Source organism: Pinus tabuliformis, chromosome 6 (genome assembly GCF_031772625.1).
Source record: "Pinus tabuliformis cultivar Carrire ecotype Pingquan chromosome 6, CPIR1, whole genome shotgun sequence".
NCBI classification, from domain to species: Eukaryota; Viridiplantae; Streptophyta; class Pinopsida; order Pinales; family Pinaceae; genus Pinus; species Pinus tabuliformis.
Genome location: NC_142292.1, coordinates 1,055,241,903 through 1,055,256,649, shown reverse-complemented (window position 1 = coordinate 1,055,256,649; position 14,747 = coordinate 1,055,241,903).

Genomic DNA, 14,747 nt, shown 5'->3' with positions numbered 1-14,747 from the left:
TCCTATGGTTTCTGGGTGGGAAACTACTTACAGGACTAATCTTCGAATGTATCAGATACACATTAAATATGGCCCTTCAATGTTTTGTGATGAGTGCTTATTTAAAGAGTGGGCGGGTCGATGAAATCGTATTAATCCAATGATTTTTTGTGTGGAAAAGAGCAAGATTGTTAACCTTCCAAACGGAACCGAAATGAAATTAGGCGGTGTCTATATTATGTTTTGAGTCTGAAGGTGTAGTTAAGTTCCGTGGAAGTTGAACAGTCCTTTCGAGATCGTGTGAATCCAGTGGATTTCAGACAGATAAATTACCTGGAGGTTATCTCCCAAGTCAGACCCAAAATGGTTACTAGAGTTGGTATATTCTTTTTTCGAGTGTGTGTATATGGTTAAAGGGTGAGCATGATGGACACCTGATATAGCCTCTTGACTTCTAGATATTTGTAGAATGATTGAACGGTCATGGAGAGTTCTGGTTCCATGGAGGTAATGTTGAAAGGTTTTGTGGGCTCTCGGCTCGGATTGTGGGTCCACGGCCCGGGTATAATGGCTTTGTGGGGCTTGACTTTCATGGGGGAAAATGCTCCTTTATATGTATATTATGTAACTTTTTTCATATAGTTGAATATAAGGACCTAACCTTACTTGAGCAAAAAAAAAGAAGTTGTTTTATTTTCAAGCCATGTAATTTTTATATTTCAATGTAATGTTGAATAGTTAAGTAGTTAGGAGGTTGACAATTCTGATAATTTTCTTTTTAAAAAATTATATAAACGGATCTCAACAAGATGAAAAAGGGTTCTGAATTTTTGCAATACCTCAAAGAGGACCACTTTGTACTTTGATCTTCATTTTAATGATAAAGAAAGCTTTCAGTGATTCCAGAAATTGTTGGGTATGATTTTTTTTCCTTGTGTCATATTATGTATGTATTTCTTCATTGAAAGAATTGAAGCAGTATGTTCTTTATTTACAGTTAATGGTTATAATTCTCTGTAAATTTAGAGGTTAAAAAATCCTTAAAAACAATGCTCTTCTTTCAAAGTTTCATTTCTCATCAAACACACTTTCCTCTAAGTTTATGATAAAATATTTTGCAGAGACAACCTTTTATTCTGAAGCTTTCACCAACACTTCTCACAAATTTCAATCCATTTGTATCCAACAGTTAAAGGCCATTCAAAGTTGTATTCCATGTATTGAAGGTTAAAGGGTTTAAAATTTAATATTCTGGGGTTTGCAAAATGATGAGACAAACAAATAATAAATCAATAAAATTTAATGAATGTCTTGGGCACTAATTTATACTCATCCAAGAATTGTCTCCCAAGGTACAACAAGCTCATTGAAATTGATTGTTTGATCATTGTTGGTGAAAGTCAAAGGATATTCCTTTTTTCCAAGTCTTTTCTTCTTCCTTCATTTTATTCTTTTTATTTCTCACATGCACACGAGTTGACTGCACAACCCTTCAAGCAGGCACCGATTGATAGAACCAAATATTATATGAAAAAATATCCACTTCTTACTAGCTTAAAGATAGATCTACCATTTCAAGGGTATAATCATCGCAAATTTGCAATTTGTATAGGTAGATATGCAAAAACAATTGTTTGTTTTGTGAGTTCTATGAAATATGTCATCCTTGTGGCACCAACTGGTGAGGTAACACTTAAGACATGATTTATTTTGTTTGCTTATTTCACTATTTTGAACCTAATTTAGCTAGGGATACTCCTGAGGGCTAGCACACTCTAGCTCTGCTTGAGGTCTTGGAACACCTCGCTTTGAGGACAATTTCTGGTGATAACACGTCTGAAAATGAGATTCTCTTTTGACTCAGGGTCTTGATACGTAGTTTACAGATGTGGGATGCATCAATAAAATAATACATGCCATTCTCCAATTTCCAAGATTTCAAGTGGCATTTATTTTAACCACCCCTATTTTAGAAACCATGACCATTTCCCCATTTAAATGGCATATACCAAATTTATATGTCCCTTAGTGCTAAGGACAGTTCCTCTTTATACTTCACTTAAGATGTTTTAAATTTATCACACAAAAAGTTGTGAGACCCTAGTTGTTTTATTCTCCATGCTTTTGGAAGTGTACTATATAGAAAAAAAATTATGTTGTTAGCAACCATATTAAGTGAAAAGTTTATTAGTTTAATTTAGATTTTTAGATTGTAAAACACATTAATGCATTCTATATTTGGCCGTAGTAAGTAAAAGTTTTCAATTTTATTTTTTTAGATAGTTTGAGTTGCTTCTGTCTGTTTCAGGAAGGTGATTTTGATTTGGATATGGCATATATTACTTAAAACATAATTTCTATGGGATGTCCTATTGGCGACATTAGTTTTGTTATTTTTGGATATGTGGAGGTAACATTAAAAGAATTAAAGCCTTTGAATTATTTTTCTGTACTATGTAAAATATTGAGTTATAGTGTTTGTCCTTTCAAGTAGTCTTGTGAATAACTATTACAACCATTGAGAGATATTTTGTGTCTTTCTTAAAAGTCAATCTATGAAAATTATCATGCAAGGGTTTTATTGGAATCACATGGAAGAGGTTATGAAGTTTTTTTAAAGTCATCACAAGGTAATTGGCATGATGTACCCATACTTTTATGTGTTTATTTGAAGGGACACTAGTAGTTGGTGTGCTCCATGAGTTGGTTTACCATGTTTGGATTCCCATACAAGTATTTTGTATTTTCAATCTATTTGGGTTCTGGAATGTTCACTATTTTTCCCACAAAAACAAAAGTTGTGCTTCAAATTGTCATTTGGTTTGCAGGATTTGTACATTTTTATCCATAGTGCAGGATTGGTATCTATAAGCAAAGATGATGTGAATGCATATCCTGAATCTTATATCAACTTTGTATATGATTTGACATAAAACTCCAAAATTCAGTTGCACATTTAATAATTCAAGAATATTGTCATTGCTCAAAGCTAAAAGAAAAAACTAAATGAGCTAACTAAAAGGACCGCATGAGCATTCCCTAATCAAGTTACTATAAAATGAGAGATCCACATGAGGATGATGACCTTAAAATTATTCCCAACTCCTGGGATTATTTCTTTACCTCTAGATGACCAAGTTAAACTTATATCGGCTACCCATTATAGATTCATAGGAAAAATCATAACTAATACATGATGGATTGATCAAATTCATTGTAAAATTATATGAGTGTTTATGTCATGTTCTCCACCTCTTTCCACTTGAGAGATTCTATTTAATAGCATTAATCCATATAAACTTGGATCTATTTAATCATTGAGAGGGGCCAAGGTGAAAATCTAATTGTTGTTTGATCCTCCACATGTAATAGATCAAAGGTAAGACAGATAAATATTATGCCAACTCTTTCTTTCCTTAGCATTACATAAACACATGCCACACAAAAGTGTTGAAGATATTTCTCTACTTGTGTTTTAGAGCACTTATCTTGGCATAATAAGCTTGGGATCTCAAGAACCAATTGCCTACTTCAAATTTTGTCCTCCTTTGATGTTGGTTTTACTACAATTTGATCATGTCTTGGGGACAACTTGACATTCTCTTTTGGTTGTTTTAATAGTTATCATTTTTCCTTGAGGAAATTACAAGCAAATGGCACATGGGTGTTTACAGTGTTCTGATGAGTCAATAGGAGAGGATCATCAGTGTGAAGGGCCTTGATTGGTGACACTCATGGATCTACAATATGTTGTATCATTTTAATTATTACCAAACACAACCTTTTTGGCTATGAGGCTCCTTCAAAAAGTGCTAATTAATTTTGGGTCTTGATATCTAAAAATGTTCTTTGTAATTCCATGTCTTATATATATATATATAGATATATATATCCCTAGAAATAAAAATACTTACATGGTCATCATGTCAGCCATGAGAAAGTAGAGTTTGATTCTTTTGAATTTTAGGAGTTCAAACACAATTATCAAATGGTGCATATTAGAGTTTACCAGTGTTGCATAATTAGTGTCACCTTAAGAAGAAGCATACCTACAGTAGAGACTTGTTCTTGTTAGTTCTTGTGCATAATAGTGTGGATACGGGCATAGCAGCAACAACATGGAGTCAGTTTAATGAGGATGAGAAGACACAATTATGGAGGGAGGGTGCATGCATGCCCCAATCTAAGACTATTTCCAATTTAGATTTTGTTGTTATTACTTAGTTCCAAATTTAGCATTTTCTTTAATTATAAAGTTACTTTTATTTGTTTTAGCTTTTCTAGATTTAGGAAAAGGGCCAACCTTTGAGAATTTTCTATATTTAACTAAGGTGCATGGGTTGGAGGCTTTTCTAGAATTAGAATAGTGCACTTTATTCTAGGAACTTTGCTTATGCATAGGGCATACTTCTCTAGGCTAAATTTAGGGTTTAGAGTTTGATTCTAAATTTAAAAGAACTATTGTGTAAAACCATTATGTCATTTATAAATGAAGGCAGAGTGGGTGAGTTAAGTGTTATTATTCATTTTTTCTTTGAGCTATTGATTATCATGTTGTGCAATCCTTTTCTCTGAGTATATTTTTTGCAGTAAATATTTTGAGTCAGTGCATGATTGAATCTAGGCATATTCATTGGATTGTTGTAGTGCATGTGCTTCAATACTTGAAGGGAATATTTCATTATGGTGTGTGGGAGATGGTGAGATGACTTTGGTTTGATAAGAGATGTAAGTGTTCTTCGGGGTTTGTAAAAAACTTAGGGTCAAGGTACCTATGCTAGTTTAATGGGAAGCAAGCAATGGTTTTTGTCAATTCATTAGGTAGAAATTAGTTAGTAGTTGAGAATTTCAGTTATATTCCCCTTTGTATATGAAATCTCTGCATACTCTAGTAGATATTTATTAATGTCTAATATGATATACTTTTTTACCACTATTCTATCTAAGTTAAAACAATTATTTGGGTAGAGACATATAAACTTAGTCAATGTATTGCTAATATCCACCAAGATTTGGTCCTTCCAGAACTCAAGTTGTAGTCCTGGAAGTTTTACCCATAGAGCCTGAGAGTTCATGACTCTTTCTTGGGTTGGAGCTAGGTTCCCAATGTTTTAAGTCTATATGAGTATTATTCCAAACCCAATAGGAAAGTTATTCATTCTTTGGCAAGGATGTGGAAGAGATGGATATTCCATAATAGATTAGTTCACTTCCACCCATTAGATAGATTTCATAAATGAAATGACCATAGAAATTTCCCACCAAAGCGAGGCTTTGATATTGAATTATCTCCAACATGACACCTTCCCCCACAATCAACCTTGGCCTTTATTATTTCTACTTAATAAGCCCTAATATTCTTTTCTTTGACTTGGATTCCTCCTTTACTACCTCCGCTTCCCCATTAGTTATCAACTAATTCTTTATATATTTTGATGGGTAATCCTTATGAGGGTTTTTTTCCAATGCCATTGGTGCCTTATTAACAGGTGCAGGTTGTAATCTTTCTCAAGTTGAATCATAGCTAGGGTTTGAGGGTGTTGAAATTTACTTTGCCACATGTTATTACTTTGTCCAATAATGTCATGTGTGTGGAATGTAGATTTTTGAGCTGAAATACTCACCCTTTTCACATCCTCCCTTGTCCCTTTGTAAAATATGTGGACTTTGATGGAGGGGACTACAAAATATGCTTCCCATTGGCCCCAGAGGGGGCTCCTCAATTTATTCTCTTGGAATGAAATTATGGTTTCCATTGCTACACCAATTTTTTTTAATTTGGAGTAACCTAGGGTTTGAATAAAAGAAACTTATCCATGAGATAACTTGAAGAAGAGACACCAACTATTGGAAAGATGAAGTTTGGACCCAATCCTTCCAATGGATCCACTAGATAGTCCATGAGATTTTTTCCTTCACTTCTCTACAGCCCTACCTTTTTAGCCTCTTCAGAACACCCATCCTCCTCTCATGAAGAAGAAATTTCCAATCTAGAAAGTTACTTATTTTAGCCTTTTAAGATTTAGGAAAAGGGCCAACCTTAGGGAGTTTTTCCAATTTAACTAAAGTGTATGGGTTGGAGGGTTTTCTAGAATTAGAGAAAGCAACTCAATTCTGAGAAATTAGAGGGTATGCTTCCCTAAGCTAGATTTAGGTTTTAGGGTTTTTCTTATAAAGTTTATACTTAAGAGTTATATTTTGTAAAGACCTCGCCTTCGACATCAGTGAAAGAAGACAAAGTGGTTGACTTCTATTCATTTAGTCTTGTATTGAGCTAGTGATCTAGGTGGCTCTAGACACATGCAGAAGTCCAAGAGGACTCAGAAAGGGTCAAAATTCAAAGTGGTCAGAATGCCCCCGAACCAAGACAAGAAGATAGTGCATATCGCCCTGATTCCAATGGTGTGAATGAAACTCAAATCCAATCTCGTATGGAGGAGATAAACAGTCAAAGTTGCGGTCAAAGTTGGGCATTGTGCCAAGTTTAAGTGTCCTACAAATTCACCATCAACCGACGTGGAGACTTAGCTCCCAAGGGCAGGAGAATTTGTGGGTTGATTGTTTGCCTAATAACCCCCAAAATCATATAAAAAAAACAGATATGTTTTTTCAAAACAACAAAAATAATATTAAAAAAGGGGTGGAATGCTGCCACCCCCACCACCCTCGCATGGATCTGCATACATATATAAAAAAAAAATATGGTTGGGGGGTGGGCCACCCCGGGTTGACCCACCAACCCCCGGTGGTATCAACATCATAAAAAAACAATAATATAACCAAAGTTCGGTTAAAAATTATCACTGCCAACCGTTTGTTTAAAATTAATAAACACGCCAAATTTTTTTTTAACCAAATGTTTCTTGAGGTCAGGTGTGGAGTTGGAACCGCCGATCTTTGCTATCCTAATCTAAGGCTCCACCAACGACTCAATGGCCATGACCTTGTTAAATCCGTCGGCATTTTTATATATAAACTCACTCTTTAATTCGACCAAGGGAGAGACAGAACGGAACGGAGAGAGAGCCAATGGAATGGGGAGGCTGAGAATGGAGTTCCATGTAGTGGAACCATGCCCAGGTGGAACCATGATGTAGTTCCAGGAGGCGGAACTTTGACACATTTTTCAAGACAAGGAATATTCTTTTGATGCCGAAGATTCCTTGGGAGGTAAAATTTCATTTGATCTAAATGTAATCAAGTTTATAGTCATTTTTCTCATATTTTCATAGGGAACGCAATGGCGAGGTTGGATTTTCCTTTGGAGCAGTGGATTTTCACATTCCCAACAGAGGAGAATCTTAGAGAATCTTGAGGGAATCTTTTAGATTCCTTGGAGGCTGAAATTTCCTAGATCCAGAATGCAGCCAACTTTATACTCATTCTTCTCATAATTTCACAAGGATCTCAATGGTGAGATCAGTTTTCTGATTTGAGTTGCATATCTCCAGTCAACCCAGAGGAGGGAATCTTTGGAGAATCACGGGGAATCTAAAAGATTCCTACAAGCCCAGATTTTTCCAGTGTCAGAATTCGACAAATGGATAGTCGATTTTACACCTCTTGACGACACAAATTCAGTGGTGTAGTCATTTTTTGTAGATGATCCTTCTATTTTTTTCCATTTTCCATATTGGAGTGACAGTGTCAGATTTCAAAGCATGGACAATCAATTTTATGCCATTCGACGCCATGATTTTGATGGTGCATTCAGATCTAGCAGCTGAGTATTCTATTCTTCAACCAACATCAGAGTTGAGGTATATGAAGTGTTTTTTTCATGTACTTCTTTGATCATTTGCTGTGAGATGTACTATGTTGTTTTGATTCCTGCTTGATGTATGATGCATAATCTTTTTGTCTATTTCATGTGAGATGTATTCATCATGAATTGTTATGTATGTTTTGATTGAGATCCCTTTGTTTCCATGATGGCAGGATACTCATTGTCACCATGGATGTTTTGGTTGAGATCCCTTTGATGCCATGATGGCGGGATACTCATTGTCACCATGTGTAAGATTATGTCATGCTGAGGTCTATTGTGAGTGATAGTTCTTATAGCGGAATGTCTCGTGGAGAGACTTTTCCATTCATGTAGAGGGCACATGTCCTTGTATGACAGAAAACATAGTCCATGCACATATTCACCATTTAATACACTGAAGGAAGTGTCCAACACCATCTTGACATTGGGCCCGGAGACGTAGTCCACACTGGACAAACTCTCTTATCAATGTCTCTTGTTTATGATTTTTTGATCGTCATTATGTTTCCATTTGTTTAAGCATGCATATATGTTTATTTATGCTCTTATAAAATGTAATTTTAACTACATCATGGAAGCAAACATCTTGGATAATTCCGGTAGCTGAAGGAATCAGGATCAACTAGTGATTAGCGAGTGGTGTACATTGAATAAATAAAGAGTGATGTGATTTGTTACTTCATTTTGTAGCTTACTTTTCATATATTCAAAGTTGTGTGTTTTTACTTATAGTATTACTTTACCCATGGTTTTGATAAGTTAAACAGTTTTCCACCTAAGGTTTGATTAGGAGTGAGTTTTGTTTAGCATGGTCTAAAAATTTAACACTGCATATGCTCCTTCATATTCCTACTATAAATTAGAATATCGACAAAGAAAACAAATATATATTTCCTTGTTGTGGCTTATAAATTTAATTTACTCTGCTCAAGGGTCTTATTCCTTCAACCAATAATTTGTTGCTTCGTTGTGTCGTTTCTTTCCATGTGGAAAATTTATTGGAAAATTGTTCTTCAGGAATATGTGCAAAAAATAATTCATCACTCACACTAGAGCCAAATCTAGATGGCAAGTTGTCTTACAAAAATTATAATTGTTGAAAATTTTGTGGATTTTTGGTTTCATACCGATTAAGAAAGTTCATTTTTTCCAAAAGGCAGTGTGTCAATTGGTGTTGGAAAAAATTCACATCTAAGAAGAGAAAGCATTGACAATAATTCATGCATTGGAGATAATGTCAAGGTAATGATTAATCCCTTATCACTACAAGGATTAGTTGGTTCTTTCATGAATTTTAGCTATAGTTTCTTCAAATGACATATTGGAATGGATAATTTGATTCATATTATAAATGTGAACAATGTACAGGAAGAAACGAAAGTTCCAGGTGGATACTTCATAATGGATGTTATTGTCATCATAATAAAGTGTGTTATAATCCCTAGTAGATGTTGGCATTGATGTGTGTTTCAGTGTTGCAGATGTATCATTGATTATCACTAATGTCAACCTAGTTTCTTGGGCTGCAGATGGTTGAGGTGTTTGATGATTGAGTTTATTATGGATGATGTGCGGATGGACCTTGGTTGGATGATGTTGTGTTGAACTAGTTTGGAGGCTCTCTCGTGATGATGATGATATGATAGCATGGAGGTGTGACGTGTTGGATGATGGTATGTTGCACTAGCCTGGAGGTTGGATGATGGTGTGTTTCACTAGATTGGAGGCCTTCCCATGATGATGGCATAAATGATCATGTTGCTTCATATAGATATTGGTGGTTGCTACAAAGTTTAGAGTTGAGTATTCATGATGATTAGGTCTCCCTGGTCTCCATGTTCCCAGATTAGGTCTCTTATGATGATGATGTTATACTTTGGGCTTGGAGAGGACCTACATGTATCTATGGATGTTTGAAATTGTTGTTTAGATGTTGTAGGATGTCTGCCAGGTATTGGAGCTACATAGTGATAGCAGAGATGTTGCATAGAAGTTTTATGGCTCAGTTTCTTAGTATGGTTGTTGGTTAGAATCCTAGTCAACCTAGTTTGACTTGGGATGATGATGGAGTTGATAAAATGTAGTTATGGAGTGTTGTAGAGGGTTCAATGGCTTCCAGAGGACCTACAAATTCTTTTCAACCTCTAGGAGAGGTTTGAGTAGTTTCTGAGCTGAGTTGACTAATGTTTGATCTTCCTTAGCCCCATTCGCATATATGACGGGTCAAGGTACTGGTTGGAGAGATCCATTCGCATGGAGGCAGGCCCAAGGGAACAGTTATAGCTCTAGTCGATTGCAGGATTGTGTTATGGGAGTGACCAAGGATTTTCATGAGAAAATCTCTACATTCCTCTCGTTGTTAAGCTAATTTTTATGTTTTGGCAACCTCCTTGATCATAACTTTTCAGTTTATGGTCAGAAAAGTTCATGGGGCCTCTACAAGTTGATCAAAGTTGAAAATACCAATTAGGCTAATGGGGTTAGTGATTTATTAGGTCAATGAGATAAATATGGATCTAATATAGCATATGAACAGGATTGTTGAGCTCAGTAGTTCTGTGTAATTATTTAGTTGAGCACTCGATTTCATCTACATATTGGAGATAGCTCATTGTTAGTATGGTTGAGTATTTTGTGAGTTGAGTGTTTGTGTGTGGAGTATAGCCTAAAAGTTTCATGTTTATCTAGAATTTATGAAGCAATTTGCAGATGTAGCAGTAGATAAATGAAGTTTATTTTAGTCATTATACTATGCAGTGATTGAGGTGTTGATGTGTGGCTTAGAGTAGTGTTTTTGAGTAGATTGTATTGTTTCTTGTGGAGTATGGATGTTTTGTGATTTGATTTTGATTTTGATTTGATGTCATGTTACTGCAGTGCTCATGTGTGATAGACATTTTTGGGCACTACTACCCCAAGCATGAAATGTCCATAAACCAAGGGCTCCTAAGTCCCTAAAAGTGTTTTTCTAACCCCTAAAGGAACAAGGTCAACTGATTACAGCTTCTCCCAGAAGTTCTCCATGAAAAACTGCTCAGAATTGGTCAAAACAGGATCATTTCAGCTGCTCCATAGGCAAAGTGCGTATCATATCACCTAAATACACTGTGTGGGTGTGTTGCATTTCAAAAAGCCTTTCTATGGGGTGTGATGGGCGAGAAGTGACAAATGGCAATGTCATTCCGTGAGGTGGAGAGGCATGGAATCTTCCAGAAACTTCTCCTGTGACACTTGCCTCTCTGAATTCGACCAAGGATGAGTAAGAGATCATCAATATCCAAGTGGAAGCAAGAACTATCAGAGGGAAGACACTAATCAAATCACAAGCTGACTCATCTCCCTTACAGATATCTATATATGGATCCCTCATCCCAGAGATCCAGAGGCTAGAATTTTGCATATTGTAAGGAATTGCTATTGGTTTCTTGAGACAACATCAGAGTGTTGGGTGATCTAAGCTTTGTATGAGGTGAAGAAGGGCTTACTTGCTCAGAGGATGATGCTGGGTCAGAACAACTGGTTGTAACTCCCTTGGCTCTTTCTTGTTTATCAATAAAAGCTATTCAAGTTTTCCTCCATACTCTTGTGTCATTTATGTTTTATGCATTTGTATGGTCAATTTACATCTGATCCTAGATTGTTTATGACTATAGATCCATGTTCTTGTATAGTTTTATGCTACTGTGATCCTACAGGTACTCTGTGAAGCTGGGCGTACAAGGGAGCAAGTAGCGAAAGACTATCAAGAGAGAGAGGAATCGAACTAGGAGATTAGCGCAAGACAGAGGTTGGTCTTCTTTGTTCTTCTCTCATCTATATTTCATAAAGGAAAAATGAAAGTAGCTTTACTTTGTTTGTTTCTAAGGTAGCTACCACACCTTAGTGGGATAAGCAGTTCTGTGTAGACACTTTTCCCTGTAACAAAATGGCGACTCCGCTGGGGACGAATTAGTTTGTTTGTTTATCTTCCTTGATTATTTATTTTATAAACTTATAGACAGAACCTGAAGTTGAGTCAGGTAGCTTTCGAACTGCATTTGCTATGCAAATGAAAAGTAGATAAATGCCACTTCAATCAATCTCCGGGATTTGTTTATGACTTAAACAACTGATTCACAAACTCTCTGATTGCCCCTTGTGGTAGCTCTTAGAACCTCCTTGTGGTAGCTCTTAGAACCTCCTTAGATCTACCCCTGATTGTTGCATTACTGATTACCATTTGCTCGGCCAAAACCCATGAACTGAACTGCAAACTATGATCTGGAGCCCAAGCAAAGTCTCGTCTCTGGCCCAGCACAGGTACTATTCTGTGAATCTGAAATTCAGCGCACTTCCCGAGTGTAGTAGGTGCGCTGCATTTCAAATTCTCTGTGTTACAGGTGCGCTAATCAGACTAGGCATTATTCAGTTTTGGTTTCTGTGATTCATTCTTTCTAGTTCTATTCATGAATTTTACTGCCTGTAATCATTATATCTCTGTCTGAAACCCCTTTTCTTTGCTGTTATTCCGCCTCCATTGTACAAAAGAACTATAAATGTTTTTGTGTATTTGTTGAGTCATTTTCAGTTCTCCTTTGCAAAAAGTAACGTAATCGTACTGTTGTCCTTTGATTTGAAAGTGTCGCAAGTGTCGTTTTCAGTCGTAGGAAAGAGTTTAGTTGTTATTGATAGTCGATTATCCTGTTACTATTGTATTTGGTCTAAATTTGTAGTTTTTCTAGTGTCAAAAACAAGTATTCATTTCCAAATCGTAAAAGGTTGTGATTGTCTCCATTTCTGATTTCGAAAAGAAACTTGTTAGTAATTGTCGCTTGAAAAGTAATTCAGATTTGTGCATTAGCTTTCTTTTTACCATTCACATACTAAGAAAGCCGAAAACAAATACATGCATGTGCATTTGAATTTAGACTGTTTGATTGGTTTGATTTAGGACAGTGCATTTAGAGTGTGCTCTTTGCTCTTTGTGAAAGAATACTGTCTCTCTTTCCTTAGTAGCTAGGATTTTCATTGCTCAAAGAAGATAAAAGACTGTTTATCATCTTAGATTGCATTTTAGGAATTATACATCTACATCTCGCGGTGAACCCGAAAGGAAAATTTCTTAAACAAGATCAACTATAAAATAAATTCAATGAATCTAACAACGCTTTGGAACCTAACGCACAACATCTAGAAGTCTAGGCTAGAGACATATTTTGGCGTTGTAAAACCTGGTAACTGTTGTTCTCACTGATGGTTGGGTGATTCCTCCACTTTGAGACGATAAGTGCCAGTATGGACTTGTGCTCCCACGTACCGTTGAGTATATTTTGGGAGACCACAATAGGCTTAATCCTTTATCCATAGGAAGCCATGCCTGCTGCCCTATCGATCGCAATGCACTGAACACAGCATTGGGGAAGACTAACTACCATACCGTAAAAAGTATTATGTAGTTTTGTGATTGGTTTGGTAATCCCTCTACCTAGATTTCCAGAGCAGTCCCTTTCGTTCCTTTTCAGACTCCTTAACGGAAAAGGTCCATCTAAGCACTTGTCACTTTAGGCTCATTAAAAATTGAAGGCGACTAGAGTCATCTTTTGTTTTTTCTCGACTCTTAAAAATTGAAAAAAAAACAAGTTGTGTCAAAGCGTCTAAAATTTATTTTAAATGGAATAATCATCACCCTTTCCTACGTTGATCTTAGGTTGAGAAAATGGAACCTGCCAACCAAGGAATTCCCCTTGGAGGAAATCCTAGTCCCTTCTCCTCTTGGGGAGATGTTGGTGCACCCCATATGGCCACATTGTCGCTTCCAGGATTGACAATCGGCTTGCCCGTATGGCTCTTCTCAACCTCTGTCATTCAGAACACCGTAATTCCTGAACAATCGAGTCAGCAACTAGACGAATCCAGAGTTACCCACAAACCTTCTACTTCCTCCAATTCTTCCTCTCCTCCTTCTTCTTCGCTTGATGGGGTTGGTAAAGCCAAAAATCAAGTACCTGAGAAGAAGAAGGAAAAGAAGAAGAAAGAGAAGAAGAAGAAGGAGCCAAGAGCGAAAGGGGGCAACCAAGCGTCGTCTAGCGAAAATCCACACACTGCACTGACCAGGCCTAAATCGCCATGTGTCATTTGCAAAGGAGACCACTATCATAGAGATTGTCCTTGCATCCCTCGGATCTTAAGGGACTGGTCTCCTCGTTTGCACAACCCGGTGTTGTCAACCTCTAATGATCATGTTGAAAGCACACCGTTGACTAGTGAAAGTGAAGCCCCAGGACAAAAAGGAAAATATAGGTTTCCTTGTAAACTGTGCGAAGACGATCATGCCGTCCACCATTGTCCCTTCTTAGATGAGGCTAAAAGAGTTTTGGACGATCGTCCAGTTTCACCGTTGTGACTTCCTCTTGGATATAAAATACTCTTGTCGAGTCCGTCACTAGTTGAAAATATGGCTGACTTGCCTAGGTGGTCGGCCGAATCGTCTATCATTGAAGACAAACCATCTGAACCCATACCAGACGAAAGTCAAAAGGTCGAGTCGACAGTTGACCCGGTCTTGCCTTCAGAGGTTCCATCTTCAGATGATATAGTCACATAAGAGAATAAGGATGACACCGTCCAAATTCTTTTCGTAAGCATAGACTCCGATGAACATGGGGGCAATTTACCCATTCCTTTACCGCAGGAAGGAAGTTTGTCAGAGTCGTACCCGGCCATCTATTCAGTCCCACCTCCAAGAAACCTAGTTGTCTCCTTCGACTGGAATCAACTAGGCAGACCCCGTTTACCTGCTAGTGTACCATTCCAAATTATTGCTCAAATATATAGAATGGTTATGGCTGGTACCATCATAGATGAAGGGGCTTCTGTGACTATCCTTTCCTCAACTGCTTGGAAAACGCTTGGTTCGCCATCGCTTTTGCCTGAGATGAGAAATCTAACAGGCTTTGACAAAGGAACCAGTCGACCATTAGGGATCCTTCCCAATGTGCCCATAACATTGAGAGGGAAAACC